This window comes from Ricinus communis, chromosome 2 (genome assembly GCF_019578655.1).
Source record: "Ricinus communis isolate WT05 ecotype wild-type chromosome 2, ASM1957865v1, whole genome shotgun sequence".
NCBI lineage: Eukaryota > Viridiplantae > Streptophyta > Magnoliopsida > Malpighiales > Euphorbiaceae > Ricinus > Ricinus communis.
In genome coordinates, this window is record NC_063257.1 from 17,263,566 (window position 1) to 17,282,372 (window position 18,807).

General features: G+C 37.6%; 2 non-coding genes and 1 pseudogene across 2 annotated transcripts; 1 reads left to right on the forward strand and 2 right to left on the reverse strand.

Annotated features, from left to right (window-relative positions):
* Positions 1–382: 382 nt before the first annotated feature.
* On the forward strand, positions 383–1,893 carry LOC107261425 (annotated as a pseudogene).
* A 4,470-nt stretch (positions 1,894–6,363) lies between these two features.
* LOC112535220 lies at positions 6,364–6,470 on the reverse strand. Its single transcript, XR_003079395.1, has one exon. It is a non-coding gene; the product is annotated as a small nucleolar RNA R71 (small nucleolar RNA).
* A 5,460-nt stretch (positions 6,471–11,930) lies between these two features.
* Positions 11,931–12,037, reverse strand: LOC112535206. The gene has a single exon (XR_003079382.2). It is a non-coding gene; the product is annotated as a small nucleolar RNA R71 (small nucleolar RNA).
* Positions 12,038–18,807: the final 6,770 nt, after the last annotated feature.

The following is an 18,807-nucleotide window of genomic DNA, read 5'->3' on the forward strand; positions in this document are numbered from 1 at the left end:
TTTAGATGTTATCAAATTAAAAGAAAAAGAATAGTATGCAAAGAAAAAAAAGTCAATATGTATAAGTTAAAAAATAAAATACCAAGGTATAAAAGTTACCAAAATATAAAAGTAAAAAGTACCAAAACTATAATATAACCTCTATAAAATAATAATCTTAGGACCATAAAAAATTATTATTTTATAAAGATTATTATTTTATCGATAAATTAATATTTATTATTTTAGAGAATAGTTGATATTTTATACATTATTTTTTATTAAATTTATATAAAATTAATGAAGGAATTAAAAAGTTTATAAATGATTTTTGATATTCTAGATGCATGATGGACGACGGTGCATTGTATCATAGCTAATTTTGGAGATGATGTGGTTTAAAATGCAATGCATGCGTATACGTACATTAAAATATGAAGTATTTCAAGTGCACAATAAAATATTTATAAATAGAAATATGCATTTTAATTTCATATATCAAAATATAAAAATTCATACATATCTTATCCTCCATAGTTTCTCATTTGAAAGGTGTAAAAGAATCTACACTAACAAATAAGATGTGAAAAACATTATATGAGTATAAAAATGAGCATCCCTCTTCAAGTCAAAAAGATTTGCAACAATAGGTTCAACAAAAGTTTGGTCTCTCCCTCAGCCAAGGAACAATATTAAATACTCTCAAAAGGTCAGCATAATATTTGTCAAAAGAGATAACAAATACCAATGTTAAAAAATACAAATCAGCCAAATATCCCGAATTAGAAAAGGTATTGTATGAGTGGTTTCTCCAATATCAAGAGAAAGTGAACATGATCGAATAAATGATTCAAACTAAAGCAAAAGAGTTTCTACAGAAAATGTATGGTGATGCAGATTTAGACTTTAACTTCTCAAGTGGTTGGCTAGAGCGGTTCAAGGCAAGACATGGGATTAAGTCTTATAGAAATTTCGATGAAAGTGGTTCAGTTGTCATGGAGAATATTGAAAATGCTTTATCTGAAATCAAGCTAAATTGGACAAGTTTCATTAGAAGGATATTTATAATATGGATGAAACAAGATTATTTTATCATTTGCAAGCTGATTATTCACTAGCTACAAAGCAATTAGAAGGACGGAAAAAAGACAAGGAAAGACTTACTGTTGCTGTTTGCTGCAATGAGGATGGTTCAGAAAAAGTACCTTTGTGGATTATTGGTAAGTTTGCTAATCCCAGATGCTTTAAAAATGTGAATATTGGCAATCTTAATTGTCATTATCGATCTAACAAGAAAGCATGGATGACTGGATTATTTTTTCAAGAATTTGTTCGTTGGTTTGATAATAGAATGACCGGTAGAAAGGTGCTGCTTATCATAGACAATTGCCCAGCCCATCCCAAGGTTATCGAAGGCTTGAGACATGTTGAATTATTCTTTTTTCCTCCAAATACAACATCAAAAATTCAACCATGTGATGCTGGAATTATTCGACACTTAAAGTTTATTATTGGCATCGTTTTTATTCTAGCATTTTGAAAGGCTATGAGATGGGAGCAATAAATCCTGAAAAAATTAATATGCTAGATGCCATCAATTTTATTAATGCTGCTTGGAATATTGATATGAAGGCAACAACTATTGCAAATTGTTTCAAACATTGCAAAATTCGATCGGAGGAAGGTATGCCTTTAGAACAAGAAATTGGTGACGTTGAAGGGATTCATGGACTTGAAAAAGTTATTTCTAATCTGCATTATAGAAATGCCATAAACATTGAGCATATTTTGAATTATCCTAATGAAATTGAAGCTTTAATGGAATCACTAATAGATAAAGAAATTATTGAAGGAGTAATGGGTGTGCCAGCTAATGACGATCAAGATCCAGATGATAGTAATGTTTTACCATGATAGGCATCATATGATACATATTTACATGCCCAATTGTTTACATTCTTGTGCATAATTATCTCATGTTATGCTAGAATCACCTGTCTTTTGGTTCCTTCACGTTTCAAGGTCATTATAGAAGGACATTATCAATAATCGAGGGAAATACGCATAATTACAGACCATAATCCATCAAATTGAGCAAGGACTAGCATTCCGAGGTTGAGCACGGCCTGGACACCTAGTCAATTGTGCCTTTGCATTTTCTCATCATCCATGTTATGTGCATTTACATTTAATCATTGGGCATATGATGGTATATCAATGATATTTTTATTTTATGAGAACATATATATATTAATTATAAGTAGAGAATAAGAAGCATGATATTAGATTATTAATTTAGATAAGTTGATTAAGTACTTGGGTTATGTGTATTAAGCCTTAAGACTTAATTGAACCAATAGTTGAAGGTTGGGTAAATAGATTGGACTTAAAAGATATAATTAAAAGTTAGTACCTATATATGGTTAGTAAGAATTAATTTAGGGTGATAAAAATAGTTTAGTAGGTGGTGGCATTAAGAGAGGAATATTGGAAATTGGAACCATGAGTAAGCTCATTTTACCTCTTCATTTCTCTAAAATTCGTACATGGCCAAAAACACAAAATTTGGAATAAGAGAGAGGAGTGGAATACCTAGAAAAACTTAAGATTAAGATAGGATTTTGCCAACTATTGAAGGAGCCAAGCTAAAGCTAAAGGATTTAAGCATATTAGCAACCCAAAAGCTGAAATTGGTAAGTTGTTACTTGAGTGTTATTAATTTGTCATTAGGGTTCTTGATTACAAATTGGAAAAACTTCATTTGATGCTCTCATTGATTAATTAAAGGTCTGATTATCATGAATTAGTAGAGTATTGAATGATTGCATAAAGATTAAGCTTGATTTAAGTTTAAGTATGTTAAGATAGAAAACTGTCAAAATTCCAGCAACCTTGATGTTCTGTATTTTAGGCATAACATGGGTTATATAAGTCCAAATTAAGCTTAATTGGTGTCTATGGAAATTTTAAAGAGTCCTCTATAACTTTGTAGTTTTGTGATTTTGCTATTTTTGCCGTTTTGATTGCTTAAATTGAGCAAACAGATTGCTGCTCGGGTACAACTAGCTGTATGACCCTTGCTCAGTAATTTGAAAATAATTAAATCTATAGAAGTCGGAATTGAATAATTCTTCTTGGAGATGAAACTAGACGTATAAATGGATATGTCTATTTAATATGAGATTTTTGTATTAAGCCAATTTTGCCCAGCAATAAATATACCTTGGTACTAAATTCTGTCTAGAAAACAGAAATATTGGAGATTAGTTTTATGCAATTTATTGATGTTAATTTGAGTTAAATTGGTATTTAACTAGATGGGAAATGTTTATAGGATATTAAAACAGTAATTGAGAGTTTTAGAGGAAGAGTTAGACCTATAAATTAGAGAGGGGATGATCTTGTAATGCATTAGAACTCGCATTTACATGAATATTTGTAATATGCATGAAATGTGAATTGATGAATGTGTTGACAGTACTCAAAGGCCCTGGAAAGGAAGTTGTGGAGAAAGGAGGTTCTTATATGCTAAAGGAATAAGTATATTTTGAGTAAGTAAATAGTTAATATTTGCTATGTTCATATATTTAATCAAATGTTCTGCAAATGGTTGCGTTTGCTTAATATTGTTTATGTTTGAATGACTGAGATGGAAATGATTGGTGTTGAGTGGAACAATTGTTATTGCTGAAATATGATATAAGTGAAATGATTGAATTATGATGTTAAGTGCATATGTGCATGTGAATGGTGGATTCCCCTATGAAAAAAAAAGATATATATATAAAGCCTTGGGAGGCTAAAGCCTAGAGAGGCTATAAAAGTCTATAATGTGAGATGAGGCGGAGCAGCTTACGTGTGTGATATGTGAGGATGAGGCGGAGCAGCACATTAAAGGGGATCCACAAGCCGTGAGAACTAACCATAATTGTTGAATTGTATTTCTTCTATGATGGTTGTAATGAATTGAGTAGAATGGTATGACTTTATACCTAAACTATGAATATCATGGAAAGTTATGTGATTGGGTGGAAATTGTATTAAGTGTATGTGATATAGATTATGTTGATTATTTATTTACTGAGCTAGAGGCTCACCCCTCTCTAAAATTTTTCTTTTCAGGTTTGTAAATAGTAGTGCATCCGTTGGTTGTATGCGAAATCTAGCTTTTAGCAGTTCTGTCAAGTTGGGCCAGTTTTGTGAAGTCTCCTCCTGATGCATTTTTGTATGCAGTTATGTGATATATATGGAAGTATGCCTTATAAGGCATAAGAAGATGTTTGTAATACTTGTTAAATGATGTTTAAGTATAATCATATGTTTATATGTTAATAACCTTGTGTCTGGATTCTTAACAACCTACATATTGACCTATCTACCTGTAGTATATATTCTACGACGCTTGTATGCTTCCTGGCTAATGTTTATTGGTTAACATGTGATGGGGGTGTTACAGCTGCCCTCTAAGAGTACCATTTTGGCACGGTTTCCGTAGCACTACGGCCTCCACCACGGCCCGTAGTGGCTCAGCACCGGCTAGGGCAAGGCTTGAAAGAGGTCAGTAGAACTGAATGCACAGGTTCAGCATGGCCTGGACTCCGCCCGTGCTAATCAGCACAGGCTTGACCACGGCCGTGCTGAAGGGACTATATAGGCAAAAGTGATTCGGTGAATTAGGGTTCGATTTTCTGACTTGATTTCCATTATATGAACTTAAGTCATTTATTTCCAGACCTCAATTCTCGACTTTGGGAGATCAATTTCATCAATTGAAGGAAGGATTACACTTGTTTCAACATCAATTTGAAGATCAAGACAAGATTTGGGAGCATTCAAGAGGCAAATTAAGGTTTGCTATTCTGAATTGGAAAATTAGGGTTTCTCATCCAACTTGAAGAAGAAGGGTGTACATGCCTTTAATTTAATTTTCTGATTTTATTCCTTATTTTGTGATACTTATTAGTATGAGTAGCTAAATTGTTAAACCCAATTGGGGTTCCTATGTTGTTGGATTGATTTTAATGTTATGAGATTTTGATTGTCAATTCTTGATTCTTCTTGCTTTTATTATTAATGAGAAGTCACTTTATTCATGAGACGTTGTGAATTGTGGTATTTAGATTGCTTTATGTAATTGAGAAATTCATTTAGTAATCGAAAATTTGAATAGCAAGAACTGGTTAATAATCACTTAGAGATAAGGGTAATTGACTAGCTGGATTAAGAATTAACAAAGATTAATAGAGGCGGGTTAAACCTTAATGCTAATCGAATAATCGATCGTTAGGAAGAGATTCCAACTTTAGGTTATTAGGTTTAGGAATTCGGTTATCTCGAGAGGGAGATCGAATTCAGTTAAGACTTCATCCATGGGTAATTGCAATTGATAATCAATTTAATCTCTATCTTTACCAAAATCCAATTAACTTAGGTCCTCTAGGGTTTGCTTTTTCCTTTGATAGTTTTCTTAAATCCTTTCAAATAATTTGACATTTAATTAATTGTTTGTTCATATTTAATCATAGCATAACACTTCATTGATTTATTTAGATTAGATAATATAAGACGCTACAGTAGGTCTAGGATCACCCTTTCCTGAGAATACGACCTTGATACTCACCGTTTATGCTAGTTTGCATTGATAGGTTCACTGCCTTAGATTGTAGCTATGTAAATAGCTTATCAAGTTTTTGGCGCGGTTGCCGGGGAATAACTTTTTGTGTGAACTAGAACAAACTTGTGTTTTTGTTAATTTAGCCATATTTATTTTTCTGTCTTTATTTTGCTTTATTTTATTCTTTCATTGTTTTAACTACTTTTGTTCTTCGGTCGGTACATTCCATTTGTAGGTAGTTTATGACCAGGAGCTCAAACTCTGATCTTATAGAGCCTCTGTCTGATCCAGAACGATCCCTTAGACTTTTAAGGAAGCGTTTGTAATTAGAAGAGGAGGAGATTGAGGCTGAGGTACCTGTTGATAAACCAGAAGGGATGGAGAATCATAATGGAAATGCCGCGGTGGACACTAACAGAATGATGTACGAGTTTGCTAGATGGGACACAAACGAGTATACTCAGACTGGCGGTGGCAGCTAACAAATTCGAGATAAAGCCAAATATGATCCAGATGGTACAGTAAAGTGTACAGTTTGGGGGTTGCCAAGTGAGGATCCCAATGCCCATATAGCCAACTTTTTGGAGATATACGACACTTTCAAGATAAATGGAACTACCGATGATGCCATCCGGCTGAGATTATTTCCATTTTCTTTAAGGAATAGAGCAAAGAGATGGTTGCAGTCCTTTCCACCACACACTATTACAAGATAGAAATCTTTGGCTGAAAAATTTCTTTACAAGTATTTTCCTCCAGCTAAAACTGCTAAATTGAGAAATGACTTTTCTTTTTTTGTGCAGATGGACGACGAGAGCATGTACGACGCCTGGGAGAGGTATAAGGACTTGTTGAGATGCTGTTAACACCACAGTCTACCAATATGGATGTAGGTTCAGACCTTTTATAGCGGTTTGAACCTTGCTACGAGGCAAATGGTGGACGTTGTAGCAGGTGGAGCTTTGAACAGCAAGACGCCGGAGCAGGCGCATAACCTGATAGAAGAGATGGCCATTAACAAATACCAGTGGCAATCCTCTAGGAGTCGGCCGGTCAAACAAGGAACGGTCAACCAGTTAGAGTCCACAGCAGCCTTAGCAGCTCAAGTGGAGCTTCTGACTAAGAAGTTAGACCAGCTTTAGATGCCGGTTCATGCAGCCCAAATAAGTTATGAATTTTGAGGTGGCCCACACTACAGTGCAAACTGTAATGCGAGAGATATGTTTGCTTCTAGTAATAATTCTTCCTCTATTGTTTCTGCTGACATGGAACAGGTAGACTACATGGGTAATGCCCCTAGACAGCAGAACAATCCATATAGCAGCACATACAACCCCAGCTGGCGTAACCATCTAAATTTTAGGTGGAGAAATAATAACGCCCAGGGTCCACCAGGCTTTCAGAGACTGCATTAGCAGCCACAATAACAGCAGCAGCAGGCTATACCATCATAGCCCCCTCCACTAGTTGAAAAGAAATCTAACTTGGAGGAGCTGATGATGAAGTTTGTCACATCGACAGAGACGAGATTCCAGCAGACAAATAGTGCCCTTAGAAATTAGCAGGCATCCATCCAGAATTTAGAGAGTCAAATTGGGCAGATTTCTAAGATGTTGTCTGAAAGGCCACAAGGATCGCTCCCTAGCACAATAGAGTCAAACCTTAGGGAGCATTGCAAGGTTGTCACCCTGTGGTCAGGTAAGTAATTGTCTAGCTCTCTACCTTTAGCTGATGATGAGGATGTTTGTATGCAGGATAAGCAAGCTAGGCAGGAGCCAGAGCCTGAGACAATGGGAGGAGAAAAGGTGGAAGACAGGCAGAAGAGCCCTGTGAGAGAGTACCAGCCACCAGTCCCCTACCCTGCTCAACTTAAGCAGGAGAAAGTTGATAAGCAGTTTGGTAAGTTTCTTAACTTGTTTAAACAACTGCGGATTAACCTGCCTTTTGTTGAAGCTATTTCGCAGATGTCGAAGTATGCAAAGTTCTTAAAGGAAATTTTGAGCAACAAAAGGAAGTTAGAGGATTTGGGACTCGTGACTCTGAACGAGGTGTTCGGCTATTCTTCAGAACAAGCTGCCACTCAAAAGAAGAGATCTAGAGAGTTTTACTGTTCCTTGTGTCATTGGCAATTTGCTTATTAGTGGTGCATTAGTTGATTTAGGAGCTAGTATAAATTTAATGCCCACTAGTCTGTTTGATAAATTAGGTTTGAATGAACCTAAGCCCACTAGGATGAGCATTTAGTTAGCTGATAGAACTTTAAAGATTCCTAGGGTTATTGTTGAAGATGTGCTTGTTAAGGTAGACAAGTTTATTTTTCTTGTAGATTTTGTAGTTATGGATATGGAAGGTGAGAGTACTGTACCTTTAATTCTAAGTAGACCATTTCTTGCAACATCTAGGGCTGTAATAGATGTTTGTGATGTAAAGCTTAAACTTAGGGTAGACGATGAGACCATTACCTTCGACCTAGCAACTACTATGAGATACTCTTTAGGCCATGATGATGTTGTATTTTCTATTGATATTATGGATAATTTGGTTGAGTCTCACTTACATGAAATGTTACTTGATGATCCTTTGCAGGTAGCCTTGCAAGGAGAGGAGGAGGAGCTGTCCAATGAGCAAGTGTTGGAGCAGGTCACTAGTTTATTGGCTATTGAGCCTAGCTATTCTACTGATCCTTTTCTTTCTCTTGACAGGTCAGAAGTGCGGAAAGTGAAGTCTTCTTTTGAGGACCCTCCGGCCTTAGAATTGAAGGAGCTGCCTAAGCACTTAAGCTATGGATTCTTGGATGAGGAAGAAAAGTTACCGGTGATTATTGCAGGAAATTTAACAGCTGAGAAGAGAGCAAAAACTCTAGATGCGCTTGATGTAGATGATTCTATGCATATTTATTGACTGTTTATTAGTCGTTTATTCATGTATTTGAGTCATATTTATTCCTGTTTGATCGCATTTTGGTATGTTTCTGAGTTTTTCAGGTTTTCAGACTCCTTGATGGGAAACTGATTGATTTTCGGGCAGAAACCAAGCTATGTGGATGATTTATGCATATTAGATATTTTTCGGATTCGATTCCTTGATTGGTGCGCAATTCGAGGCTTTTGCATAGGCAGTTGCATGGCCATGCACATTTGCACGGCCCGTGCATATTTGCACAGCCCGTTGCACGAGTCGTGGCACGGGCTATGGCTCTTCTGCCTATAAGTAGGCGCACGCAAAATGAGACAGGGTTTCGCTTCTGATTTCTAGACTTTTTTATGCGCGCGACCCCTCACTTCTACACCTCTGTTCTTGACATTTTGGGAGACCAATGTCAATTCAAAGGATTGATTTGGGAGATTCAAGCAAAGATTGAAGTTTTTAGACAATTGACCGAGACATCCAAGATCCATACTTATGGCTGGTTTCAGAGTTGGTGCTTGCGACATTTCCACTCCGATTCGAGAGAAGAGGGGTTACCTGTTCCATTTCCTTTTCTGTTGTTTATTTCCTTTATTATTTGTTTCTTTCATTATGAGTAGCTAGGGTTGCCGAACCCATTGGGGTTCACCTTTGTTAATGGATTGTGCTTAATTATTAGATCTTTATTTGCTATTCTTGTAATCTTCTTGCTGTTTAGTAATAAAGTTTGATTCAGTTAATTTGAGACGTTGAATTAATTGTCTTTTGGGTTGTCTCTTGACATTGAGAAATGCTTGTTACAACTGGAAATTGAATAGTAAGAACTGGTAGTTAACACTTAGAGATAAGGTTAATTCACTCGCCGGATTAAGAATTAACAACTATTAATATATCTAAATCACGCTTAATGCTAATCTGTAATAATTTGATAGAAAGAGATTCCATTAGGTTAGTGCAGGTTTAGGAACTTGGTGAGCTCGAGAGAGGAGCCGAGTTCGATTCAAGATTTAGGCACGGGTAGTAAAATTGGTAATTTATAAAATCAACCTTAGAATTCCATCACTTAGATCCCCTTCGGGTTTGCTTCTTTTATTACGGTTGTCTTTCAATTGTCAGTTGCTGTTCATTTATTTATTTGCATTCATAGTCATTAGTTAATTAATTTAGACTTCTCAAACCTTATTTCAGATTAAATAACATAGCGAACAGTAGTAACTTTAGGTTCACCCGATCTCCAAGGATACGACTGATGTGAGTAAAATGCACACATCTAAATGGAGTTTCTAAGATTGATTTTATGGACATTTGGATGTAAATTGGTCCCAACACTCACCCTATGCGTCTGTTTGTGTGCATTAGGTCCAAAAGAAGTCAAAGAATGATAAAGGGAAGAATTGGAGTATAATTAGACGTCAAAGCTGCCGAAACAAGCAAAGTATGCGCATGAGGAAGCTGAACAGGGCTGTGTTGGTTTCAACACTGGCCGTGTTCCCAACACGAGCACCAACACGGCCGTGTTGGGTGCATCAAACATCAAAGAAAAAGTAGTTCTTAGGGAGCACGGCCACAGAGAGTAACACAGCCAGGAAGACCAAACCGTGTCCCCAACATGGCCAGGAACACGGCCGTGTTGGCGGTGACAGGGGGAATTAATTAAAAGAACGAAGAGAGAAAAGAAAGGGAGAGCGGGGGAGAACATCCCAAACCCTAACTTTTCTCTCCCTAAGGGTTTTCTGAGCTGAAACCAAGGGAAAAGGAGACTTGGATCAAGGTTCGTTGATTGGTTTTCAAATCGAGCAAGAGGAACAAGAATCGATTCAATTCGAGCAAGAGGAATTAGGGCTGTTTACTCTCATCCAAGGGTGTAATCGGGTTTTCTCTACCTTTACTTATTGTTGTAATTGAATTCTTGTGTGTTTTGATAATGAACATGATTAGCTAGATTGATTAAATCCATTGGGATTTCTTTACTATGTTGGCTTGGTATTATTTTGTTGAATTGTTTGTATTAGTTTTGTATTCTTCTTGCTTTCAGTATTAATAAGATAATGCATTATTCATGAGACGTTGTGAATTATGTGTTTAGATTGCTTTGTGTGATTGAGAAGTCCATTTGGTAATTAGAATTTTGAATAGTAAGAACTGGTTAATAATCGCTTAGAGATAAGGATAATTAACTAGCTGGATTAAGAATTAACAAAGCTTAATAAAGGCAGATTAAAGCTTAATGCTAATTTAAGAATCAATCGTTAGTAAGAGATTCCAACTTTAGGTTATTAGGTTTAGGAATTCGGTTATCTCGAGAGAGAAACTGAATTTGGTTAATAATTCGTCCACCGGTAGCATAATTAGACTCACCAATCCTTTATCATTTCTTTGATTGCCAACTAGTTTAGGTTCCCTTTGGGTTTGCTTTCTTGTCTTGGTTATTTTAGTTATCAATTACTCCTGCATCTCCCTTAGAACTTAGCTTGTAGCTATTAGTTAGTTTAGAAATTATTCATCACTCATTTTAGGTTAATATAATAAAGAACAAAGGAGTAACTCTAGGGTTTCACTTTCCCGAGGAATATGACCTTGATACTCGCCATTAGTGCTAAGCTGCATCGATAGGTACACTGCCTTAGATTGTAGCTAACATAAATAGCACACATCAACGACCTTGATACTCACTAGTGCTAGGCCACATCGATAGGTTCACTGCCTTAGGTGTAGGTTGCATCAGTAGCCTATCAAGTTTTTGGCGCCGTTGCTGGGGAATCGTAACGGTGAACTAAAGTGAATTGTTTTTGTGTTACTTTAGTCATTATTTGTTTATTTATTTATTCTTTATTCTTTGTTTTATTGTTTTTGTTGATTGGTAGTTGTTTGGATAGTCATTTTCAGGTAGTTTATGGCCAGGAGCTCTAATCCTAATCCAATAGAACCTTTATCTGATCCAGAGCGCTCTCTTAGATTATTGAGACGACGTTTGCAGGCAGTTGAGGAGAAGGTCAGAGTTATAGTTCAGGTTCAAGGAGCTGACGTGATAGAGAACCACAACCCCCAGGCCGATGACGATCAGAGGACGATGTACGAGTTTGCTCTACCATCTTTGGATGGGACGAAAACTAGTATAGTTAGACCTGCTGTAACGGCCAACAATTTTGAAATAAAAGCCAATGTTATCCAGATGATCCAGCAGAGCGTGCAGTTTGGAGGATTGCCCAGCGAGGACCCCAATGCTCATATCTCTAACTTTTTAGAGATTTGTGACACATTCAAGATAAATGGAACAACCGATGATGCCATTCGGCTGAGATTGTTTCCATTTTCCTTGAGGGACAGAGCAAAGAGATGGTTACAATCTCTTCCACAGCAGTCAATTACTACCTGGATGGTGTTGGCCGAAATTTTTTTATATAAGTATTTTCCTCCTGCTAAAACTGCTAAACTTAGAAATGACATATCTTCTTTTTTGCAGTTTGATGATGAAAGTATGTACGATGCATGGGAGAGGTTTAAGGACTTGTTGAGATGCTGCCCACATCACGGATTGCTAGTGTGGATGCAGGTTCAGACTTTCTGCAGTGGGTTGAACCTTACGACAAGGCAGACGGTGGATGCTGCAGCAGATGGGGCACTAAACAGTAAGACGCCCGAGCAGGCTCAAAACTTAATAGAAGAAATGGCTATGAACAATTATCAGTGGCAATCCTTTAGGAGCCGACCAGGAAGACAAGGAGTGGTCAACCAAGTGGATTCCACAGCAGCCTTGGCAGCTCAGGTGGAGCTTCTAGCCAAGAAGATTAACCAACTCCAGATGCTGGTTCATGCAGCGAACGTTGGCTGCGAGTTTTGTGGTGGACTGCTCTACAGCAACACATACAACCCTAGGTGGCGCAATCATCCCAACTTCAGTTGGAGGAACAATAATGTTCAGGGTCCACCTGGTTTTCAGAGACATCAGCAGCCACAACAACAACCAACTGGGCCTACACAAGCTCCTCCTCCACCAGAAAAGAAATCAAATTTAGAGGAGCTTATGATGAAGTTTGTGACGTCTACGGAGATGAGGTTTCAGCAAACTGATAGTGCACTTAGGAATCAGCAGGCCTCGATTCAGAACTTGGAGACCCAAATTGGCAAAATCTCTAAGATGTTGTCTGAGAGGCAACAAGGAGCGCTCCCTAGCACCACTGAGTCTAACCCGAGGGAGCACGTGAATGCCATCACTTTGCATTCAGGTAAGTTAGTTTCAGCTCCTTCTAAGCCTGTTTTTGATGACTCCACTATTGATGTGCAGGTTGAGACGAGCAGTAAGGTTAAGGAACCTGAGGGACAAAAGGTGAAATCAATCCCAGTCAAGAATATCAACCTAAGATTCCTTATCCTGCTAGTGTCAAATAAGTAGAAGCGCAAGAGGAGTTCAGTAAGTTTTTAGATATTTTTAGACAACTGCATATTAACTTGCCTTTTATTAATGCATTGGAGCAGATGCCGAAGTATGCCAAGTTCTTAAAGGACATACTTAGCCGAAAAAGGAAGTTGGAGGAGGTAGCCTATGTTCAGCTTAACGAAGAGTGCTCAGTAGTGTTTCAGAGCAAGTTGCTAGAGAAACGTCACGATTCAGGGAGTTTCACTATTCCTTGCACTTTGGGTAACTTGTGTGATGATGATGCATTAGCTGATTTGGGGGCTAGCATAAATGTCATGCCCACTAGTTTGTTCAATAAGCTAGGTTTGGGGGAGGCAAAACCCACTAGGATGTGCATTCAATTAGCTGACCGTTCTGCTAAGCTTCTTAGGGGGATTGTAGAGAATGTGCTAGTCAAGTTAGATAAGTTCATATTTCCTGTGGACTTTGTGGTTATAGATATGGATAATGAGCATGGTGTACCGTTGATTTTGGGGAGACCTTTCCTTGCCACAGCTAGAGCTAAAATAGACGTATTTGAGGAAAAGTTAGAACTTAATGTAGGGGATGACTGTGTTACTTTTAGTTTACCCGCATTTGATAGTTCTCCCACCGACAATGTTCATGCCATTTGTAGTATTGATGGAATTGGTCCTGCATGTAATAAGCAACTACAAGATGTACAAATGGATAATGCCATACATGTTTCTTTCCCTGTTGATATATGTTATTCATCTGAAGAAAACAACTTGTATCAATTTGAGACTTTGTGCTATGATACACCCGAGAAGGATAGTTGCAAGTTTGTTTATGACAGGTCACTTAGCCAGGATTTGGAGTGGATGAATGGGCATCCCAACTCGGTGTGGAGAGCACCTCCTTGGTCATCTACCACACACATTGGACCTTCTCCTTGTACTTATATGCCTTAAGCCCCAACTTACATTGAGCCCACCTTCTCAATTTGCCCGCGATGCAGGAATGCTGTTGTAGAGTCCAGCTAGATGACTCGAACAAAAAGAAGCGCCTTCGGGAGGCATTCCCGAATCTATTTATGCGTTTTGAATTTTTGGACATCTTTTTTTTATGTAGTTATTTTTTTAGTTAGATATTTCAGTTTGTTTTTAGTTTTTTTTTTATTTTGAGATGATTTTATTTTATTGAACCTTTTACTAGATGTTGCTTGGGATGTGTTTATTCTTGAGTTTTGTAGGAGTTAGCCTACTCGATGCTCATACGTAATTTTGAGGACTAACATATTTTGGAGTGTTAAAGCACACATCAAGGGCAGTATCCAGTAGACTTTCTAGTTTTTATCTCTTTCTGTTGTCTTGTTTTTCTTTTAATTTTCTAGTTTTTTGTGGACTCCCATAATTTGCTTCTTTGTGCATATTTTATCTCTTTTTTAGAGTGCCTACCTTATTTCACACTGAGGACAGTGTTTCTCTCAAGTGTGGGGTAGGTACCTTAGTTTTGTGCAGGTACCAATTTTGTTTCTTCTGTTTTTATTTTACTTTCATTCCCCTTATTAATTGAGTCCATTCATTCTTACTGTCCTTATCTTGAGTTTTGTTTTAATCAAGTAGTTGATAATTTTTCTCTTTTGAATGGATACCCTTATAGCTTTTATCGAATTTTGTTGGAAGAAGGCAATGAACGAATCTCTTAATTTCAATCAGGCCAGGTAAAACTGGTGTTTTTCCCTAATTTGTTTCATTTTACTTTATCTTGGATATAGAACACTGTTAATATTGATGCTTATTAGATTGTTTGATTGTTTAAACTTTGGTTTGAGAATTCATGCAATTTTATCCCACTCAAATGGTGAGGCTTTTATGCTCCTTCTGTTTTTTATTAGTGAGCATTGTGCGGAATTTTTATTTCTAGAGCTTGCTTTGTGATGACTTTTAAGATTACATGAATTTTTGATAGTCATGAGATGATTTGGGCACTTAGGAATTACACAATTTGGCCAAAAGCCTAACCCTGTTTTTCCCTTAGTGAACCCATTTTGAGCCTTAGCCTTTTTCTCTCATTATAATTTACCTTTGACACTTATTTTATCACACTTCTATTCATTCTACCATTCTTTCGACCATTGTTGCTGGAAATTATGTACGTTTATGCTGCATTTCGTTTTGGATCAATTTGCATATATTCACTAAGTTACTAGATTTTTCGTAGATGCTGCCTTCAATCCAAATGGTACATATCATTTTACTACTTTTGATTGAGCATTGTATTACTTCATCCTGCGTTATCTGTTGTTGCAGGAGTAGTTAAAAATAAAAAAATAAAAAAATAAAAAAATACATATGTATAATTTTCTTTTAGTTCATTTCGAGCATCATCTTATTATTGGAGCAACTCAGTGTTCAATTTTGGTACATCATTTGATTCTTGGCTATTTTCCTACATTACCTGCATAATTTTCCAGCAACTTTTAGCTTACTTTCCATATTTCTTCATACCCTACCTTAACCCCATTACAACCTAGCTCAAGACCCTTTGATCATGTTTATTGATTATTTCACAGTAGTGGAGATTGGATCTATAAGCAAGCTTATGGTAAGCACCTTTTTCTGTATTTTTGCGTTGAGAGCTTGAAGATATTCGTTCACCTATATACACTTGTGTGTTTTGAGTGACATCTTGTAAGGCATGATTCTCAAATTCTCAGTTTGGATGGTTTATCAGTATAATTTTAGCAGCTTTATTAACTTTTTTATCTTTCTCAAGGATTTAGTGATTTGGGGATTTTGAGGAAATTCATCACGGAGTTTTGAGACTTGTTTTGAGCTAACCTCCTGCAAAGTATTTGATTGAGTTATTTGGTATCTGTTTGAGGAGTGAGTTGTTGATTGCTTGAGGACAAGCAAACACTTAAGTGTGGGGTAGTTTGATGTAGATGATTCTATGCATAATCTGATAGGAAGAGATTCCATTAGGTTAGTGCAGGTTTAGGAACTTGGTGAGCTCGAGAGAGGAGCCGAGTTCGATTCAAGATTTAGGCACGGGTAGCAAGATTGGTAATTTATAAATCAACCTTAGAATTCCATCACTTAGGTCTCCTTCGGGTTTGCTTCTTTTGTTGCGGTTGTCTTTCGATTGTCAGTTGCTGTTCATTCATTTATTTGCATTCATAGTCATTAGTTAATTAATTTAGACTTCTCACACCTTATTTCAGATTAGATAATATAGCGAACAGTAGTAACTTTAGGTTCACCCGATCTCCAGGGATACGACCTTAATACTCACTAGTGCTAGGCCGCATTGATAGGTTCACTACCTTAGGTGTAGGTTGCATCAGTAGCCCATCAGCGCTCAAGAGGTATAAGAAGGCCTTCGCCTACAAAATTGCAGATATTCCCAGGATCAACCCTAGTTTCTGTTCTCACAAGATTCTTATGGAGGATAGCTATAGAGCAGTAGTTCAGCTATAGAGGCGGCTTAATCTGAACATGAAGGAAGTAGTGAAAAGGAGGTAATTAAGCTCCTAGATGAAGGATTAATTTACCCTATTTCTGAAAGTTTTTGGGTGAGCCCTGTGCAGGTTGTGCCGAAGAAAGCAGGCATGACAATAATTCGAAATGAGCACGATGAGCTGATACCTACACACGTGGTAACAGGATTCCGAGTGTGCATCGATTACATGAGGCTTAATGATGCAACTCGGAAGGATCACTTCCCTCTTCCTTTCATTGATCAGATGTTAGAAAGATTGGCAAGACACATGTTTTACTGTTTCCTTGATGGTTTTTCAGGATATTCTCAGATCCCAATTGCACCTGAAGACCAAGTGAAGATAACTTTCACCTGCCCCTATGGGACATTCGCTTATAGACGGATGCCTTTTGGCCTATGCAATGCGCCGACTGTGTTTTAGTGGTGTATAATGGCCATTTTTGATGATATGATTAAGGAGTCGATGGAGGTATTTATGGATGACTTCTCTGTTTTTGGTAACTCATTCTCTCACTGTTTGACAAATCTAGAACGCATGTTAGCTAGGTGCATTGAGGCTAACTTGGTGCTAAATTGGGAAAAGTGTCATTTTATGGTGAGAGAGGGAATCGTTCTAGGGCATAAGATTTCACATGCAGGGATGGAAGTCGATAGAGCTAAAATAGAAACAATATTTAAGCTACCACCCCCTAGTTTTGTTAGGGCTGTTAGGAGTTTCTTAGGCCATGCTGGATTTTATAGAAGATTTATTAGAAATTTCTTTGAGATTGCTAGGCCTCTTACTCAATTGCTAGTTAAGGATGCACCTTTCGTTTTTTATGATGCATGTGTATCTTCTTTTGAGTTATTAAAGAAACTTTTGACCACAGTACTATCAACCGCTTTGATTGAAATCGCCTTTGAACTAATGTGCGATGTTAGTGACTATGCAGTTGGAGCTGTGCTTGGATAGAGGTTTGATAAAAAGTTTCAACCCATTTACTATGCTAGCAAGATGTTAACGGGAGCCCAGGAACATCACACTACTACAGAGAAGGATTTGTTGGCTGTCGTTTATGCCTTCGAAAAATTCCGATCATACTTCGTCTTATCAAAGACCATCGTCTTCACTGGCCATTCAACTTTGAGGTATTTGTTTAATAAGCATGATGCTAAGCTAAGATTGATCAGATGGATTTTATTGTTGCAGGAGTTCGACATTGAGATTAGAGATAAGAAGGGTGCAGAAAATTTGGCAGCAGATCACCTATCCAGACTGGAGAATCCGAGCTTGGATGCACTTGATGAGAGCATGATAGATGATCGATTTCCAGAGGAGCACTTGTATTCATTAAAGGTATATTCCGATTCTCCGTGGTTTTCTGATAATGCTAACTATCTTGTGGCTAGGGTCTTACTAAAGGGTATGACTTATCAGCAAAAGAAGAAATTCTTTACCGATTTGAAATACTACATTTGGGAAGACCCCTTCCTATATCGAGTGTGTGTAGACCAGGTCATCCGCCAATGTGTTTATCGCGAAGAGAGTCTCCGAATTTTGAGGCATTGTCATGAAGGACCTGCAGGAGGCCATCAAGCGGTGAACCATACTGCTAGGAAGGTGTTGGATGCAGGCTTTTATTGGCCAACTATCTTCCAGGATGCTAGAACCTTTGTTCAGGTTTGCGACGCTTGTCAGCGCTCAGGTAATATCTCTGCCCGTGATGAGATGCCCCAAAACAGTATGCAGACAGTTGAGATATTTGACATTTGGGGTATTGACTTCATGGGACCTTTCCTTTCCTCAAATGGTAATAAGTATATCCTAGTGGCTGTTGAATATTTCTCCAAATGGCCGGAGGCATAGGCCTTACCTACTGACGATGCTAGAGTTGTTTGCAAGTTCCTTAAAAACTTATTTGCTAGGTTCGGCACACCTAGAGCGCTAATTAGTGACAGAGGAACGCATTTCTGCAACGCTCAATTGGAGAAGGCACTCAGGCGCTATGGTGTAATGCAGCAGTTCTCCACTCCCTATCACCGAAAAACCAGTAGGCAAGTTGGGGTTACTAATAGAGGATTAAAACGTATATTAGAGAGAACTGTGGGTGTAAGTCGGAAGGATTGGGCCTCGAAACTAGATGATGCATTATGGGCATTTAGAACTACATATAGGACCTCCACAGGTTTGACGCCCTATAGGCTAGTATATGGGAAGTCTTGTCATTTACCTGTCGAATTAGAACAGAGGGCTCTTTGGGCCCTTAAAACTTGCAATTTTGATGTTGATTCTGCAGGTAAGGAAAGATAGTGGCAATTGGGTGAATTGGAGGAATGGTGTCAATAAGCGTATGAAAACTCCTTAATTTACAAGGCGAAGATAAAGAAGTGGCACGATCAGAGGCTCAAAGGTTCCAAGGAGTTTCAGAGTGGAGATAAAGTATTGCTATATAACTCACGTCTTCAG